At 48.5% G+C, this 16,712-nt stretch overlaps 1 long non-coding RNA gene across 1 annotated transcript; it reads right to left on the reverse strand.

Annotated features, from left to right (window-relative positions):
• LOC102179014 lies at positions 241-13,553 on the reverse strand. Its single transcript, XR_310383.3, has 5 exons — positions 12,659-13,553; positions 6,975-7,082; positions 4,424-4,840; positions 3,254-3,348; positions 241-1,892 (listed from the first exon to the last, which is right to left on the reverse strand). It is a non-coding gene; the product is annotated as an uncharacterized LOC102179014 (long non-coding RNA).

The following is a 16,712-nucleotide window of genomic DNA, read 5'->3' on the forward strand; positions in this document are numbered from 1 at the left end:
AGTCTTTTCCAATGAGTCAACTCTTCGCATGAGGTGGCCAAAGTTTCAGCTGGAGTTTCAGCTTTAGCATCATTCCTTCCAAAGAAATCCCAGGGCTGATCTTCAGAATGGACTGGTTGAATCTCCTTGCAGTCCAAGGGACTCTCAAGAGTCTTCTCCAACACCACAGTTCAAAGGCATCAATTCTTCGGTGCTCAGCCTTCTTCACAGTCCAACTCTCACATCCATACATGACCACTGGAAAAACCATACCCTTGACTAGACGGATCTTAGTCGGCAAAGTAATCTCTCTGCTTTTGAATATGCTATCTAGATTGGTCATAACTTTTCTTCCAACCTTGGCTGCCCTGAAATGACGGCTTCAGTGAGATTTTCTTTTTCACTTTGTTTACTTTAAAAATTTTTGGTCACACCACGCAGCTTGCAGGATCTTAGTTCCCCAACCAGGGATTGAAACTGGGCCCTTAGCAGTGAAAGTATGGAGTCCTAACCACCATAGAGTTTGCAGAGAGATGGTATCTTAGAAGTGGTAGTAGGGACATTGCCAGAGGCCCTTGTCATCCTTGTCATCCCACATGAGCATGTGGGAGGCCTATTCAGTTAATGTGTTTTGTAGGTGTGGATGTCCATTTCCTCATACACTTGAAGCCAGAGTTGGTCTACACATCTGTCTGCCCCTTCTCTCCTTCACTTCGTAATGTCTCCCACAGTGCTGAAGTGCGTTCTCTTTTTTCCCACCACAATCACTCCTTATGTGTGATAAGTTTCACACCTGGGAACCTTTTCTAAAATGCAAAGCAAGCCCACCCCTTCGCTGTATAAATCCTTTCCAGGCTTCCTGACCCAGGCAGGGAGACTCCCTCCCCCTGGCACCACATCCTTATTTTCAGTTTTGGCTTTTGCCGCCTCCCTTGCTCCAGATCTAACCTCCAAGAAGCTTCTGCTCCCTGATGTGCCCTGTCCACTCTTTGCCTACTTAGAAAACTTCTACTTTCCCTCCAAAGCCACCTCCTCTGTGAAGCCTTCCTTGATTACCAACAGGCACAGGCCTTTTTCTTTCGTTTATGTTGCTGTGATGCTTTGTTTACCCATCTCTGCCAGCAGGTCTGTCTATCAGAGTTGGAACTCTTTCAAGACAGGGACTGGGCTTTATTCTTATCTGTGCAAAGCCCAGAGTCTGGCATCAACTAGATTTTCAGTGTAAGGTAGTTGCAAGGCAGTGAAGCATAATGGTTCACTAGTGCTATCCTACCTGGGTTCAAAGCCAGGCTCTACTATCTACTATGAGTTAGCAACTTCATGCCTTAGTTTCCCTACCTGTATAAAGGGAATAATGATACTTCCAATTTCATACATTTTTGCTGAAGTTTAAATGAGGGAACATATGCAGAGTGTTTGTTACTTACTATATGTGAGTTATTATTATCTTCATTATTTCTGAATAAGGTGTTCAGCAGGAGAGAGTTCACAGATCCTTGCACCAGCTCAAGATTTTGATTAGTAAAGACTATCACCTGGAGACATGCAAGTCGATTCACTTAAAAATATTCTGTGACAGTGGCACACAGGCATGACATCCTCCTAGTTACAAAATGCCATCTATTTCCTTGAAGCATCTTGCCTATTTCCTCAACTCTTGTCCTTTCGTAGGGAGCACATTTAGTAACCTAAACAGAGTGTTGGAAGAGGCATGGCTGGAAAGGGTTAATCCCAGAGCCTTGGAAGGAACTGTGCTCTGGGGAAAGAGAGGTTTCTAAGGATAGTAGAGAATAATGCTTTCCTGCAACCATCTGAGACGCTGGGAGGCATCTCCGTGGTGATGTAGAGTGTAGGTCCAGTTTGCATTTATGTGGGGCTTTGTATTTCTTCAGTTCTGGTGAGGTTCAGTTGAGCTACATTGTGGAGAAAAGAGGCACAGAGAAAGGTTAATGCTTTGGTCAGCCGGGGTGGTATGGCCAGTTATTGGAAAGGTGGGGACTAGACCCCTGATTCATTCAATAGCAAGTATCTGCGAAGCCCGCTCTGTGCCAGGCCCAATTTTAGGTGCGGAGGACTCAGCAGAAAGCAAGGCAAACTGGGTCTCTGATGATTCTGCCTACATCAGTAAAGCATTTATTTGGCTGCAAACAAGAGAAAATCCAGCCAATAGTGACTTACGCTAAAGTGCATAATTCCAGTCTGATGGGCTTGCTTTCCCATATATCTTTCACCCTAGCTTGTCAACTAATATGCTAAGTTGCTTCAGTCCTGTCTGACTCTTGGCAATCCCATGAACTGTAGCCCGCCAGGCTCATCTCTCCGAGGGATTCTCCAGGCAAGAATATTGGAGTGGGTTGCCATGCCCTCCTCCAGGTATCTTCCTGACCCAGGGATAGAACCGTGTTTCATGTCTCCTGCATTGGCAAGCGCATTCTATACCACTGGAGCCATCTGGGAAGCCCTTGTCAACTAACACAGTCATATAATTCCTCTTGGAAATGCTTGAAAATTATACACACTCACAGAGTTTATTGCTACCTACAGCAGCAGATTGCAAAAATGGCCACGACTGTTCTCTCCTCCCTATGCTTACTGCTTTGCAAGCAGGCTTTGCAGCCTCTCCCAGAAAGAGCTGCAGGCTGTTTCTCCACTCCTTGAATTCACGCTGCCCCAGTGACTTGCTTGACCCAGAAGAATGCGGTGGGTGTTATTTGTACAGTTCTGAGCCTAGGCCATGAAAGAGCGTGCCTGCTTCTTCTCTCTGTGGAACTCAAGTGAATGGGCCAGGCTAGACTGCCAGAGAATGATAGTCCACGTGGAGCAGAGAGGGCTGCCCCAGCTGAGGCCACTGCGGACCAGTGGGCCCCCAGCCAATGGGGCAGCAGACAGCAGAGCATGAGTGAGCACAGCCTAAGATGCCCAAATGCAGAGCCATGCGCTAAATAACTCCTGTTGTTTTAAGTCATCAGTTAAATAGAAAGAGCTAACTGATAGGCTTACTGTGTGCCAGACACTGGCTGTGTACTTTCTGTAATTGTCCTATTTCTTTAAACTTTATCCGTACCTATCAGCATGTAGAATACATGTTCTGGGAAGAAATAGCCCCCAGCCAGCCACAGTTTGCTTCTGTCTGAAATTCGGATTGAATTTTGGTGTAGTCGTTGGCTCCAAGGAGCTCTCAGGCTCTGACAAGAAGATCAGAGTATTCTGTGACACTGCTTAGTCTCCTGTGTGGGGGGTTACAGAAGTGGCACTCCAGTTGGCATCCACTCACCTTCCCATTCTGCCAGCAGCTCCGTGGAGGCTTCTGTCTGTTTTCAAGCATATGTAGTTCCTAGATGTCGGGGACCAAGAGAGGATCAGACAGTCCTAGGGAAACCAAAGGGAGAAAGCAAGCTACTCAGTTCTTTCTATTCAGAGAGAAGTGGGAGTCGATGGATGGTGGTAGCTTAAAGCTCTTGGCAGGATGACAGTCACCAAAGCAGTGGCCACGGTAAGTGCCAATGTAGGGCACAGCCTCAGGCCAAGAAGCAGGGTGTGGTCTGAGGCTGGTAAATGTTCCTGCTGGGGTGGCCCCACTCCGGTGCGCAAAACCTCACTCTGGATATTACTGTGGGATTCAAGGCACGACTTATCACAGTCCTTTGGGGTGACAGACATTTATTTAAAGTCAAGGTGTCTGCCAAAAGATAATAGCTTTAAATGTAAAATTACAAATCATTATGGGTAATGCGATGCAAATTGCTAGAGAAGCATTGGCAGTGTTTTACTTTCATTTTTGCTTTTCTTTCATTGCCAGCCTTGTCTAAGGTTGCTGCTAGGGATACCATATTCACACACAGTTTATCCTTCAGCTATGGCCTGATACTGTCCTCTGGAGGAGATGTGCATGGAGGCCAAGGGGACCATGAAACAGTCCCTTTGCTCACGCAAACAGATTATTTCTAAGAAACCCAGACTTGACTTTTCCAACATTGGTTTCTTCATTTACCCTCTAGGCAGTGCCTGGACATGTTTAGTTTCCACTGGGAATTGGAGGTCAATTTTAATAGTTAATCCAAAAGGCATCCTTTATTAAATGCTGTGACGGCTTTTAAATAACCAGTTGCTAGATCTGTCTCTTCTTTACCACCTGTGGGTCTCTGCTGGAGGAAGACTTATAAGCACTCTGGTCCTTACAAGGTTCAGACTTGAGTTTTGTACACTTGTTTCCCCAAGGGATGTGGATAAATTGAAAAGCGGTCATTTCTCATCTGCTTTTCTTTTTGGCTAGGGGAGGGCGAGATGGCTGGATTTAAGGCCTGTCTCTAAGCCATAAAACCAGGAAAGAAAGGAAGAAGCAACAGAAAAATTAGTAAGTGTTAAAACATGTTTTATAGCAAAATATCTTTCAAGGAAAGGGGTTCAAATGGGCTGACGGTTTGGTCGCTGAGAGAAGCCTTACCAAACATATTTCCCCAAACAGTAGATGTCTCCAAGGGGCAACAGCCGAGAGGGTTTTCGACCAAGGTTTCCAGGGTCTTAGGCTAAGAACAATCTCCTTGCAAGGCTGTGTGGGGCTTGCTTCATCTTCCTCTTTTCTTCAGCTCCCCTGTGGCCACCTGTTTCCGAGGAGCTCGGTTCTCATAATGACAAGGAAACCTACAGGCTGAAAATAGAGCTGATTTCCCAGAATCTCAGGTACCAAGAGCGGAGAGGCGTGGGGACTTCTTGGACATGAGCTCACATCAGCTGATGAAATGCCGCTGTCGTGCCTTCAGCTCCAGCCAGCTCCCGGTGACAGGGAAGGAAGCCAGTTTCACTGGGAAATACTGCAGAGATTTTCACCATGTTTTCAAGGGAAGAGACGAGCTTCTGCACACTGGAAATAGAGGCCAGACTCAAATGAACCTGTGGCTGGGATGGCTTTTTCTAATGGAAGCGCTCAATCAGTTCCTAACTGTGGGAACTGTATTAGATCCCTAGCCCCATAACTCTCAGGTGGATGCCTGTGACCCCAGCACTTGTCATCTGTGAATAAAGTCAGCCAGGCATCTCCTCCCTGAGACCACAGGCTTCTCTGAGTTAGTAAGAAACTTATCATTTCAAAACTGAACATGTCTGGATGGTCCTTAGCCTATTTCATTATGCACAGCCTACAGCCAAAGTGTCCTCAGTTAACACTGCTCACAGCAATCTGTGTTAGAGCATTCCCCAGCCTCTTTTCTCAGAGTTCTGACCCAAGAAAATAATATAATAACAAACACAAGACTTCCCTGGTGGTCCAGTGGTTAAGAATCTGCCCGCCAATGCAGGGGACATTGGTTTGATTCCTGGTCCAGGAAGATCCCACGTTATGGGGCAACTAAACCCTTGCGCTATCTAGAGCCTGAGCTTTGGAACAAAGAGTAGCCCCCACTCTCTGCAACTCGAGAAAGCCTGTGTACAGCAACGAAGACCCAGGGCAACTAAGTTTTAAAAAAAAAGCAAACATGTATTTGTTCTCTGTTGCCATGTAATAATGAATTACCTCCAAACTTAACTGCTTCAAACAATAACCATTTATTGCCTCACAGTTTCTTTGGGTCAGAAATTCTCTTTAACTTGGCAGTTCCAGTTCAAGGTCTCTCACAGTAGGGTTTTAGTCACAATGTCAGCAGAGGATCCTGTCATCTGAAGGTGTGACTGCGGCTGGACGATCCACTTCCAGGCCAGCTAGCTTCCTTACCTGCCTGGCAACTTGGTGCTGCTGTTGGCAGGATGGCTCAACTCCTAAACTATGTGAAGGCATTACTCTGATTAAATTTTTAAAATACATAGTAAACTGAGTAAATAGATATTCACTAGGAGGGACCTAAGGGGCTTCCCTGGTAGCTCAGACAGTAAAGAGTCCGCCTCCAGTGAGGAGACCTGGGTTCCATCCCTGAGTCGGTGCCTACTGCTGTGATTATGCCTGCTCTGCTTTATGTTGCCCGTGGTCTCTCCTACTGAGCTGCATGTGCCTCGGGATCAGGAACCTGGGTATCAGTATCTCCAGTGCCCCTTCCCCTGACCCCAGGTCGCTGCCCTGCTCCTCTTACTCTGCTGCCCAGGAGTTTACCCACCATGACCCACACAGAGGGTGTTCAACACAAAGAAAGTCAATCGAATGGGAAGACACTGACTCAGAGGAGACTCTCAACCCATGTTCAATGAGAATGAGCAGAAACACAGATCTCCATCATCCCGATTTGATCCCCCAAAGGAGCTGGGGTGCCGAGAGTGGTGGGTGGGAATGAGGGAACAGGAGCAGAGACCTCAATGATTTCTTTTCTAAGCTGAATCAGGGGTTTCACTCTGCCTGGAGTCTCAGGCAAGAGTGGGCAGGTTTGAAGGTGGCTGGCCACCCTCAAACGTGGTCCTGAGGCCTGACTGATGGCCCAGCACAATAGAGAAATTGATCCCTGTCAGGGCTGCAGGAGGCACAGGGTGAAATAAAGCTTTCTCCTTTAAGAAGGAAAATGCGTTTTCCCACTCGGGCTACTCCCTGGTGGTGCATCCTGCTCAGGCGTTGACAGGAAGGGGGGAGGAAGGAAAAGAGGAAGGAGGGCATTTCCTCTCCTAGGCTGGGTTGCCAAAGCAACTGGTCTAAGATTCCTCTTCTCTGTGGGTCTCCCAGACAGTGTGGCCCTGCTACTAGTCCAGAAGGCTGGCAGCACTTTCTCGTGTGGCACTCCCACTCGAGAATGTACTTCCTCCAGGGTCTGTTTCCATGTCTCTACCACTGCTTGCCCACTTGCTCCAGGACAAACCCTCTCCTCCCTGCTCCCCACTCCAGCCAGGCTGGTTTGTCTTTCAAGACCTGAGTAAGTCAGGATTCCTTTGACTGCCCAGGAAGGCAACCCACTTCGCACTGGCTTAAACTAGAAAAAGAATGTAGAATGTCTGGGCTTAGAATTACCATATGACCCATCCAATTCCACTCTTATGTATATACTCCCAAAGACTTGAAAACAGGCATGCAAACAAATACTTACACATGAATGTCCACAGCACCATTATTCTACTCGAAGGTAGAGGCAACTCAAATGTCCATCAGAATAGACAAAATGTGGTATATTCCTTACAGTGGAATACTATTCGGCCTGAAAAATAAATGAAGTACTTAAACATTCTACAATATGGGTAAAGCTTGAAAACATCATACTAAGTGAAAGAAACCAGACGCAAGAGGCCACATGTTGTGTGATTGTACTTATCTGAAACTTCTTGAGAGAAAGAAGGAATAGGAAGTGATGGCTAGATGGGGACGGGGTTTCCTTTTGTGATGATGTAAATGTCTTCGAAACTGGATAGAGGCAATGGTTGCCCAACATGATGAACATACACAATGCCACTGAAGCACACACTTTAGCATAGTTAATGGTTAATTTTATGTTGTGTGAAATTTACCTGAATTTAAAAAGTAAAATCTAATGACAATTTGAGCAGGAGTCAAGACTTCTTTGTTGTAAACAGAATGCCCAAGATGGACCCTGATGGCTTCGGACGTGTCTAGGTTTCGGGGCTCTGCAAAGCTATCAGGGTTTTGTCTCCATCTCTCAGCTCCGCATTCATCTGGGCAGCCCTCACAGGATGGGAGGAGAGGACCACTGCCAGCTCTGGTGTCGCGTGGTGTTCAGTGAGCAAGAAAGACTTCTTCCTGGCTGGAACCATCATTCTCACTAGGGTATGAAGATCTCTGACTAATCTGGCTCCAGTCATCTGGTCACTCCTGTGGCCAACCCGGGATGGGGGTCTTGGAGAAGGCGGAGGTCGGCGCCACCCAAAGCTCATCCATAGGCTGAATGGGCTACTGTGGAGGAGAAGGTGATTTCCCCAGGGAAAGGATGCTGAGTAGCAAAAGTAATTTCTATAGAGCCTTCACTGGCTCTCTTACCATCTTCCCTGGAAGACCCTTCCTTACCGACCCGCGCACCACCACCCCTAACCCTGTGCGACGGCTCAGCTCCTTCCCAAAGCCTCTCTGTCTGCTTGACCCACTGGGACCTCCCTTGCCAGCAGTACTACACTCAAGAGCAGAATCCAGCCCTGTAGGTGGTGGTTTTAATTTGTTCAGTCTTTACAGAGAGCAACATGGCACTGTGCACTAAAATTTGAATGTCCTTTTCTTTTGATCCTGCAGTCATACAGGAATACATCCTAAGGAAAATTTCAGCTAGAGTGCAAAGATGTATATGCATATGGATAGCCTCTGGGTAATTATTGACAATAGTGAACCTAGAATAACATAAATGATCATCAACGGGAGATGGATTAAGTAAATTATGGTGAAGATGAATGGATAGCCATGCAGCTGTTTAAAGAATAAAGAAAAAAATCTCCATGTATTGACTTGACCACGAAATTTAATTTTTTAAAGCAGTGTTATTTACTTATTCAGTTTTGGCTGCGCTGAGTCCTTGTTGCTGCTTGGGCTTTTCTCTAGTTGCGCCGAGCAGGGGCTACTCTCTAATTGCGGTGTGCAGGCTTTCATTGCAGTGGCTTCTCTTGTTGAAGCTCCCAGGCGCTAGCGTACAGGCTTAATAGTTGTGGATGCACAGGCTTAGGTGCTCCTCGGCATGTGGGATCTTCCCAGATCAGGAATTGAACCCACATCTCCTGCATCAGCAGGCAGATTCTTTACCACTGAGCCAATAGGGAAGCCCTGAAATTTAATTTTTTAAAAAGGATATAAAAAGGAAATATACTGAGACTCCATGTTTTAAAAACATAACCCTTGTAAATGAGCAGGGAGACCATAATTTCAGTCTCTGTATGGACTTAATGGCCCAAATTAATACGAAATAAATTCCATTATTTAATTACATCTCTAGGAGAACATTAAAAGAGTTCCAGAAAAATAACCACATCAGTTCATCTCTGCAGCCCCGTCTTCCAAGCCCAGTTCTCTACACCCCGTCGCTTCTCCTGAGCTTCTAACGTGCTACAAACCGAACTCTCTACTGAACTCTAGTTCAGAAGGCTTTTCCCTACCCTGGACCTCATCCCATCTCACGGCATTCCTTTATTATGTAGATCAGTTTAGCTTTTCTCAGCAAGTGATCATTCTTCCTCTCTGTGGAAGAGTGAAGTGAAGAGAAACCAAACAGGCAAGTTTAGAATTTTCTTCAGCGGGCAGGGGTAAGAAGAAGACAACACTCTGATGTTAATAATTATATCTCATGTGAACACATGGATCTGCATGCACAGAAAATAGTGTGGGAAAAATACACAATAATGATATCAGGGCTATCAGTGGGTAGTGGGATTAATAGGTGATTTTCTGCTCTTTATACTTTTTGTCTGAATTTCTTTTTATAGAGCATGCTCTAGTCTTAAATTCAGAAAGCTTTTTTTTTTTTTAAGGAGCCTTGTGCCGTGGCATGTGTCTATTCTTTTTTTTTTTTTCAAGATCCAGCAAAGGATAAAGAAAATTAAGACCCCCCAATCCATCCTCAACACATGATGACGTCTCTTTTTCTGTTTAATTTTGGAACTTTTAAAAAGTAACCCTCCTTTCACATATCAGGAGAAATATGAATAAAAGAACATTCCTTAGTAGGTTTATAAACGTTATCCATAACATGCTACCGTGCAGATGCATTTAAAATAAAGCAGCCTGGGGACTTCCCTGGCTGTCCAAAGGTTAAGACACCACCTTCTGATGCAGAGGGTGCAAGTTTGATCCCTGTTTGAAGAGCTAAGATCCCACAAGACTCCTGGCCAAAAGACCAAAACGTAAAACAGAAGCAACATTATAACAAATTCAATAAAGATTTTAATAATGGTCCACGTGAAAAAACAAAATCTTGGGGAGAAAAAATTTAAAGCAGGCTGATGGGAATTCCCTTGCAGTACAGTGGTTAGAACTTGGTGCTTTCACTGCCACGGGCCCAGGTTCAATCCCCGGTCTGGGAACTAAGATCCAGCAAGCTGCACAGCATGGCAAATAAATAAAGCAAGAAGAGCCTGCCTTGGAAGGACTGAGGTAGTCTGAGAGTGAAGGTCAAGCTTGTCACAGCCTGGGGTTGGGGGCGGGGTGCCGGCCTCCCTCAGCAGCTGCCCCTACCACCTACCCTTCTTCAAACAGAAAGTAACCCCTGTGGCCTAGCCACCGTGTAGGTCCCAGAGCCCCTTGTGAGAGGCTCCAGAGGGCCTGAGTGACCTTGGCCTTTTGTCAAGCCAAGCAGGAACTCTCCCCTTTGCAGACTTGCTGTGTGAGAGCTCTGCTCTCTGAGCAGGATAAAAACGACCTTACTGCCAGCTTCCCTTTTCCTGCTGGGTCCCTCCCTGGCTCCTCTGCCACCTCCCCTGGGTCCCCTCTGGCCAGCTCAATTTTTGTGTCTGGGCCAGGTAGGGAAAAAGCATTTGGCTCAGCCCATTGTTTGTCAGGAGTCCAACATTACCAGGGGTCTTGCCTGGTTTCAAGTATTTCCCAGTGCCTTGCATTGCTCTGTAGTCAAGTTTCTAGCCAGGATTTTTTGGCTCTGGGAAAGACTGAGTGCCTGTCGGAGCCTTCCTAGGCCTGTGTTTCATTTGCAGCTGCCTGGCTTTGACTGGGTGACGGTTTGGCCCTCCCCAGTCAGCCCATCCCCTTCTGCTTGGTCTGCAGAGGAGGCCCTTTGTGTCGTCATCCTGGGGCTTAGGAGGGAGGAGACTCCTAGTTTCTGTCCCCAGCCTGGTGTCCGGGGTTTACAGCGGCTCTGGCCCAGGCTTGAGGGTGGCATGCCTTCCAAGAGCAAGCAGTTCCTGCCTGTCTGGCAAAGGGAAGAATGCCAACCCCAAACAGCCCTGGCCCCCTCACTGTTTCTAAGTCAGACTGGGACCTATTCAGCACCTGGCACTCTCCCGCTAGAAATTTCCAGCTGTTCTGATCTTTCACACAGAACTTGGCAAGGCTGAAGAGGTCTACAAGCAAATGAATTTCAGGAAGCCTGCAGAACACCAGGCCTGGGCTGGGGGGCACTCTCCCCCTCCCTGCTTTTGGACTCCCTCTCAGGCTCCCTGAAACGCCACATCCTGCCTTTGGATTCACCTGGGGCAGAGGACCTGATGGGGTGTCAGACCCTGGAGTCCAACTGCCAGGGAAGAGAGAGCCGAGCCGTGTACCATGTGACACTGTGCCCCAGGCAAGGTGCCTGAAGGTTGCCAGTCCAGTGCAGGGGAAAGGGTGTGAGTCAAGGTTGCAGGTTCCAGAACCTATTTGGGAGCCTGTTTGGGACCTGGACACAGACGTGAAGATTCAAGGGACCCAGATGTATCCTCATCACCATATGCGACCTAGGCCCTGCTCCAGTATAGGAAAGCTGTGAATGTTAAAATTATGCATCCTTGACAAAGATCTCTTCTCTTCTGTTTCTTTCAGATTACAATGTATTTCCTGAGCTCTCCTTTGCTTTTCTTAAGGTAAGGGGATCAAAGCTAGTGTATATAGATAAATACTCAAGTATTTGTAGCCTACGGTGGCAAACTGTGGGGAGTGTGTAGTTGTAACCACTGAAGGAGGAAAAAGGTATTGTTGGTCAGAGTTTCTTCTTTATACTCTTTCCACTCTAGTACCCTGGAGATAAACTAGGTAATTGGAAAGGTGCCCTGCCTGTGCTCACCCTTCTAGCCCAGCATATATTTCCTGCTCCCTTCCTCGGGGGGAGGGAGGTTGCTAACCCCATCAGCCCACCTCTGCCTTGGGATTGAGGAGCTGCCGGAAATGCCCAGACTGAGGTGTTTAGGAAAGTTGTGTCAGGCTCTTCCCCTTGAATCTAGGGAATTCCCAGGATGGTGGGGAGGAGACACTGTAGACAGGGCCGGTGATGACAGGTCCCAGAGACTTGGGTTTGGCCTGGCCTCTGGCTAATGCCAGGCAGCACAGGGGTAAAGAATCCGCCTTCCAATGTGGCAGAGTTAAGAGATGTAGGTTTGATCCCTGGGTGGGGAAGATCCCCTGAAGAAGGAAATGGCAACCCACTCCAGTATTCTTGCCTGGAAAATTCCATGGACAGAGGATCCTGGCGAGCTACAGTCCATGGGGTCGCAGAGTACGCTTGACAGTGTGACTGAGCACACGCACACACCAGCTAATTCAGGAGGACTTGCACACCCTTTGCCGGCTTGGGCCCTCACAAGCCCCGCTCGAGATGGACAGGGACTGGTCTCAACCACAGACGATTCCGCGACTGTCCAAGGTCTCTCAGCCTGTCAAACGCCCCAGAACTCAAGTGTCCTGGCTCCCCGGGCTGGGGATGGTTCCCGCCTTGGCCCTCTCGGGGCCTGGTCTGCGCCCATCGCCCAGTCCCCTGGCACAGCCTCGGGGCAGGGAGCAGGCGTGTCTGGGCTGGGCCTGGCCGACGACAGCGCACGCAGGGCACGGAGAGCAGGAGCAGGAGCTGGAGGCCGGCTCTTAACCGGTGCCCCAGCCCGGCCGGGTGGCGCCTGGAGGGCCCCCGCGGCTCCCAGCGGAGGCTCGGGCCACGGCCATTGGCCGCCGAGCCCTGGGTCGGGCGGGGGAGCGGGCCCAGGCGTCGGGTTACTCAGACCCGGCGGCTGCGGGGCAGCGGGGGAGGGGCGGCCGCAGCAGCTGGCCCGGAGGGGGTGGGGGCGGGGGCCTCGGGCAGAAGGACGCCCCCCTCCCTCCAACCCCCCGGAACGGGCCCCTTTCTTGGCCTTAAAGGGAAACTATTACCGTATTTGCATCCAACTCCAGCAGCAAACAGTTGTGAAGGGCCATTGCGTGTCAGGTGCTGTGCTGGACTGGAGCGCGCGTGCAAAATGGCCTAGACAGGGTTCTGCCCAAACTTGCCTCTAATTGAGGAAATAAGAAATCCACACGGAAGAAGAACAATGAGGACACCAGGAAGCAGGGGACCAGGCCCAACTGAGAAACGCGAGAAACCACAGTTATAGGGGTTCCTGGAAAAGGAAGCCTCCCCTCCAGGCCAGGGTAACCTGGGAAGCTTTCCTCTAGGGGCCTGGTGAGGCTGCCCTTATCCGTCAGGCGCCGGGGTGGGGCGCAGCCTCTCTGCCTTCTCATGCAACCTCCTGCAAGCCTGGGATCCTCTCTTCCTTCCTCCTGAAGACTGTCTGACCTCTGAGGATCCTGCTGCTCCACAGCCCTGTCCGAGGCTTCTTTCTCCTTAGGCCACGCTTCCGGGCCTGGAGATGTCTCCTCATTCACCACTGAAGCTTCCCAATCCGGTTCTTATTCTTCCTTCAAAAACCCGTCTCCTTTGGAATACATGTCAACATATCCACCGCTTCTAGTTAGTGTCACCTTATTATCCTTCTGGCCACTTCCTCCATTCCTCGACGATTTCAGCACTGGGCTCTTTCTCCTCCACTGGGCTCTTTCTCCTTCACTGTCACCATTCTTGGTGATCTCAACATTAAAGCTGATGACCCGCCCCACAACCTTAGCCCCTAACTCTCCTGACTACCTTAGTCCTAGTGATACATCTCCTGCCCCACCCTGGTCTCCTGGTCATACCCTAGACCTGGGAACCATGAATGTCTACGTGCATACGTGTTCGGTCGTGTCTGACTATTTGCAACTCCATGGACTGTAGCCCTCCAGACTCCTCTGTCCATGGGATTCTCCAGGCATGAATACTGCCGTGGGTTGCCCTTCTCCAGGGGATCTTCCTGACCCAGAAATTGAACCCAGGTCTCCTGCGTCGCAGGATTCTTTACCGCTGAGCCACTGGGGACCATCTCTTAAATCTCAAAGATCCCACTACCTGCCAGCCTGCCAGCTCTTTCACTCCGGTCCTTCCACTCCACCATCTTTCCCACCCGAGACCTCCAGTCCATCACTGTACTGTTTTTTCACTATTTATCTTCCCTCAGGTCTTATCAGCCAGCTGAGGTTCTATGATCCGGCCTGGGAAATCTTCCTTGCAAACACTCTGAACTTCTTACAGCAGTCTCTCTCCATTGCATTCACCTGGTGAAAACCCAGCTGTGGTTAAATCAAACTGCTTACTTCATACCTGCAACAGAGAAGTTGCACACTGCTGAAGAAACTACCCAGCTACTCTGAACGGGCTCACATCAAACTGATGGCCATAAATTTCTGATGGGTATTTGACAATCCTACTGCCATTTCTTAGAAAAACTCCTTTTCCCTCTCCTTGATGCAACAGTTTCACACTTTCTCCTCTTCTGAATGCTGTCAACACCCCTTCCTCTTTCACTCTCAATCTGGCCTCTGACTATCCTCCATAGAGAAAATAGGTACAAACAGACCAACCGCCTGCACTTCCTCCCACCAAAGCCACCAGAATGTCCCCAGCTCCGGGTTCCCTCCGCCCATCTGTGGCCAACCCTCCATCTGTGCCCTGGGCCCCTTCCCCTTTCACCAGCGCACATCTCCCCTTCTTTCAGCTATAGGGTTAGCCAAAAAGTTCCTTTGGATTTTTCCGCAAGATGGTATGGAAAAACCCAAAGGAACTTTTTGGTCAACCCAGTATTTCTTCCTCTCTACTCTAACCTCCCCATTGCAGTCGAATAGGACTTAATATCCCTCAATTAAAAAATATATTAGTCTTAGCCCAATTTCCTGCTGCACCATTTTCCTGCTCCTCTGCAGAGCAAATATTCCTGGGAGAGTTGTCTACACACTCACACTTCTCTTCCTCGCCTCCCTCTCACCTCCATCCATCCCAGTCAGGCCTTTCCCTTGCCATTCCCTTGTCATAGCTCTTATGAGGACACCAGTGACTGACATCTTGGCTAGATTAGTGGCCAGTTCACATCCCCATTTCATCCGGTCTCCCAGTGGTACTGAACATCTTCGACTACTCTGTGGTAGATTGAATTATTGGTCCTAATTCCTGTCCCTCCTCCTTGTGTTCTTATCCTATGTGACTTCGCTGCCCCTTTTTGCACTAGAGGTAGAATATATGTTCTTGCCCCTTGACTTTTGAACATCGCTACATGACCCATTTTGGCTAACAGAATGAAAGAGGAAGTGACATGGTGCAATTCCAAGCCTAGGCCTTAGGAGTCATTTCCACCTGCCTATCTGTGCCAATGTCATCACCAGGGGATAACCTGCCATATCTGCCCTGCCCGTACAAGGATGATGAGGGACACGTATCCAGAGCAGACTTAGACCCAGCCAAGGTCAGCCTCACCTGGCTGACCCCCAGCTGACTCCAGATGTGTGCATGAAATAGCACATGGCTCAGTGGTAAAGAATCCACCTGCCAGTGCAAGAGACATGGGTTTGATCCGTGGCCTGGAAAGATCCCACATGCTGTGGAGCAACTAAGCCCATGTGCCACAACTACTGAGCCCGTGCTCTAGAGCCTGGGAGCCGCACCACTGCAAGGCGTGTGCCCTGGAGCCCATGCTTCACAAGAGAACCCCGCGCACTGCAACTAGAGAAAAGCCCGTGAAGCACCGAAGACCCAGCACAGCCAGAATAAGTAAATAAAATTATTAAAAATATTTACTGTTATATGCGATAGAGATTTTTGTGATTGTTTGTTACCTAGCAACAGCTGACCGATATATCCCTCTTCTTGAAATACTTCCTTTGCTCAGCTTCCTTAGAATCACCATCTTCTGGTTTTCTTCCAACTTCACAGGTCATTTGTCTCAGTCTCGCTTGCTTGCTCTTCTTCTGGGAAGTGAAGTCGCTCAGTCGTGTCTGACTCTTTGTGATCCCATGGGCTGTAGCCTACCAGGCTCCTCTGTCCATGGGATTTTCCAGGCAATAGTCCTGGAATGGATTGCCATTTCCTTCTCCAGGGGATCTTCCCAACCCAGGGATCGAACCCAGATCTCTAAATGTTGGAGTGGCTTCAGTCTCATTTCTCTCACTTCCAGCTTTACATTTTCTCTAAACGGAATGATCCAAACCCACGGTTTTGAATACTATCCATATGCTAGATGTCAAATTTAAACCTGAAGGAGAGATGGCCCCGAATTCCAGACTCAAACCTGTCTACACATATCCCCCTGACATCTGATAGGTATTGGCATGGCCAAAACGGAACTGCTGATCTTCCCCTCCCCCCAACATGGGCAATCTGTCCATCCAGTTATCCTAAAAACGAAAGTCATCCTTGTGATAGCTCCAGAGACCTCACCATCTCCATAGCCACAAACCTGCCTTACCTACTCTTGCCAGGACATCTGCAAACGCATCTTTACTGTTCTCTGCTTCTAGTCCCTGCTCTGCCAAGCAGCCAGAGCCATCTTTCTAAAGAGTAAGTGGAATCTTTTCTCCTGGCTTAAAATCCTACAGAGGTTTCCCACTGCAAACAAAATAAAATCCACACTCCTTATTTTGACCCATGACGACATGATGGTCTAGTCTTTGCCAATATTTCAAGAGCCCTGGAAATCTCCTTGTTCACATTGCTCCAGTGACAATGGCCTTCAAAGGTACCTCCTGAGCTTAAGTGCATTCCTGCCTCAGGGCTTTTGCATCACTATCCCTTCTGCTTGGAGCTCTTCCTGCTCAGAAGGTCTTAAAGAGGTCTTTCCTGGCTAAATAAGGCAGCACTAACTAACCCCACCCCCATCCCTACTCTATTCCATTGATTAGCTACTTATCAACATGTGAAACTGTCTGGCTTTATTCTCTTCCATTAAGGCAAAAAATCTTTAAGGGCAGGCATCTGTCTTGGTCTCTGATATATTTCCAGGGCCAGAACATGCCTTGCACATGGTGGGGTGGGGGTGGGGGCGGGCGGCTCTCCGTAAATGTATATTGACTGACTGCAGCCAGA

This window comes from Capra hircus, chromosome 11, assembly GCF_001704415.2.
Source record: "Capra hircus breed San Clemente chromosome 11, ASM170441v1, whole genome shotgun sequence".
In the NCBI taxonomy this organism is placed as follows: Eukaryota; Metazoa; Chordata; class Mammalia; order Artiodactyla; family Bovidae; genus Capra; species Capra hircus.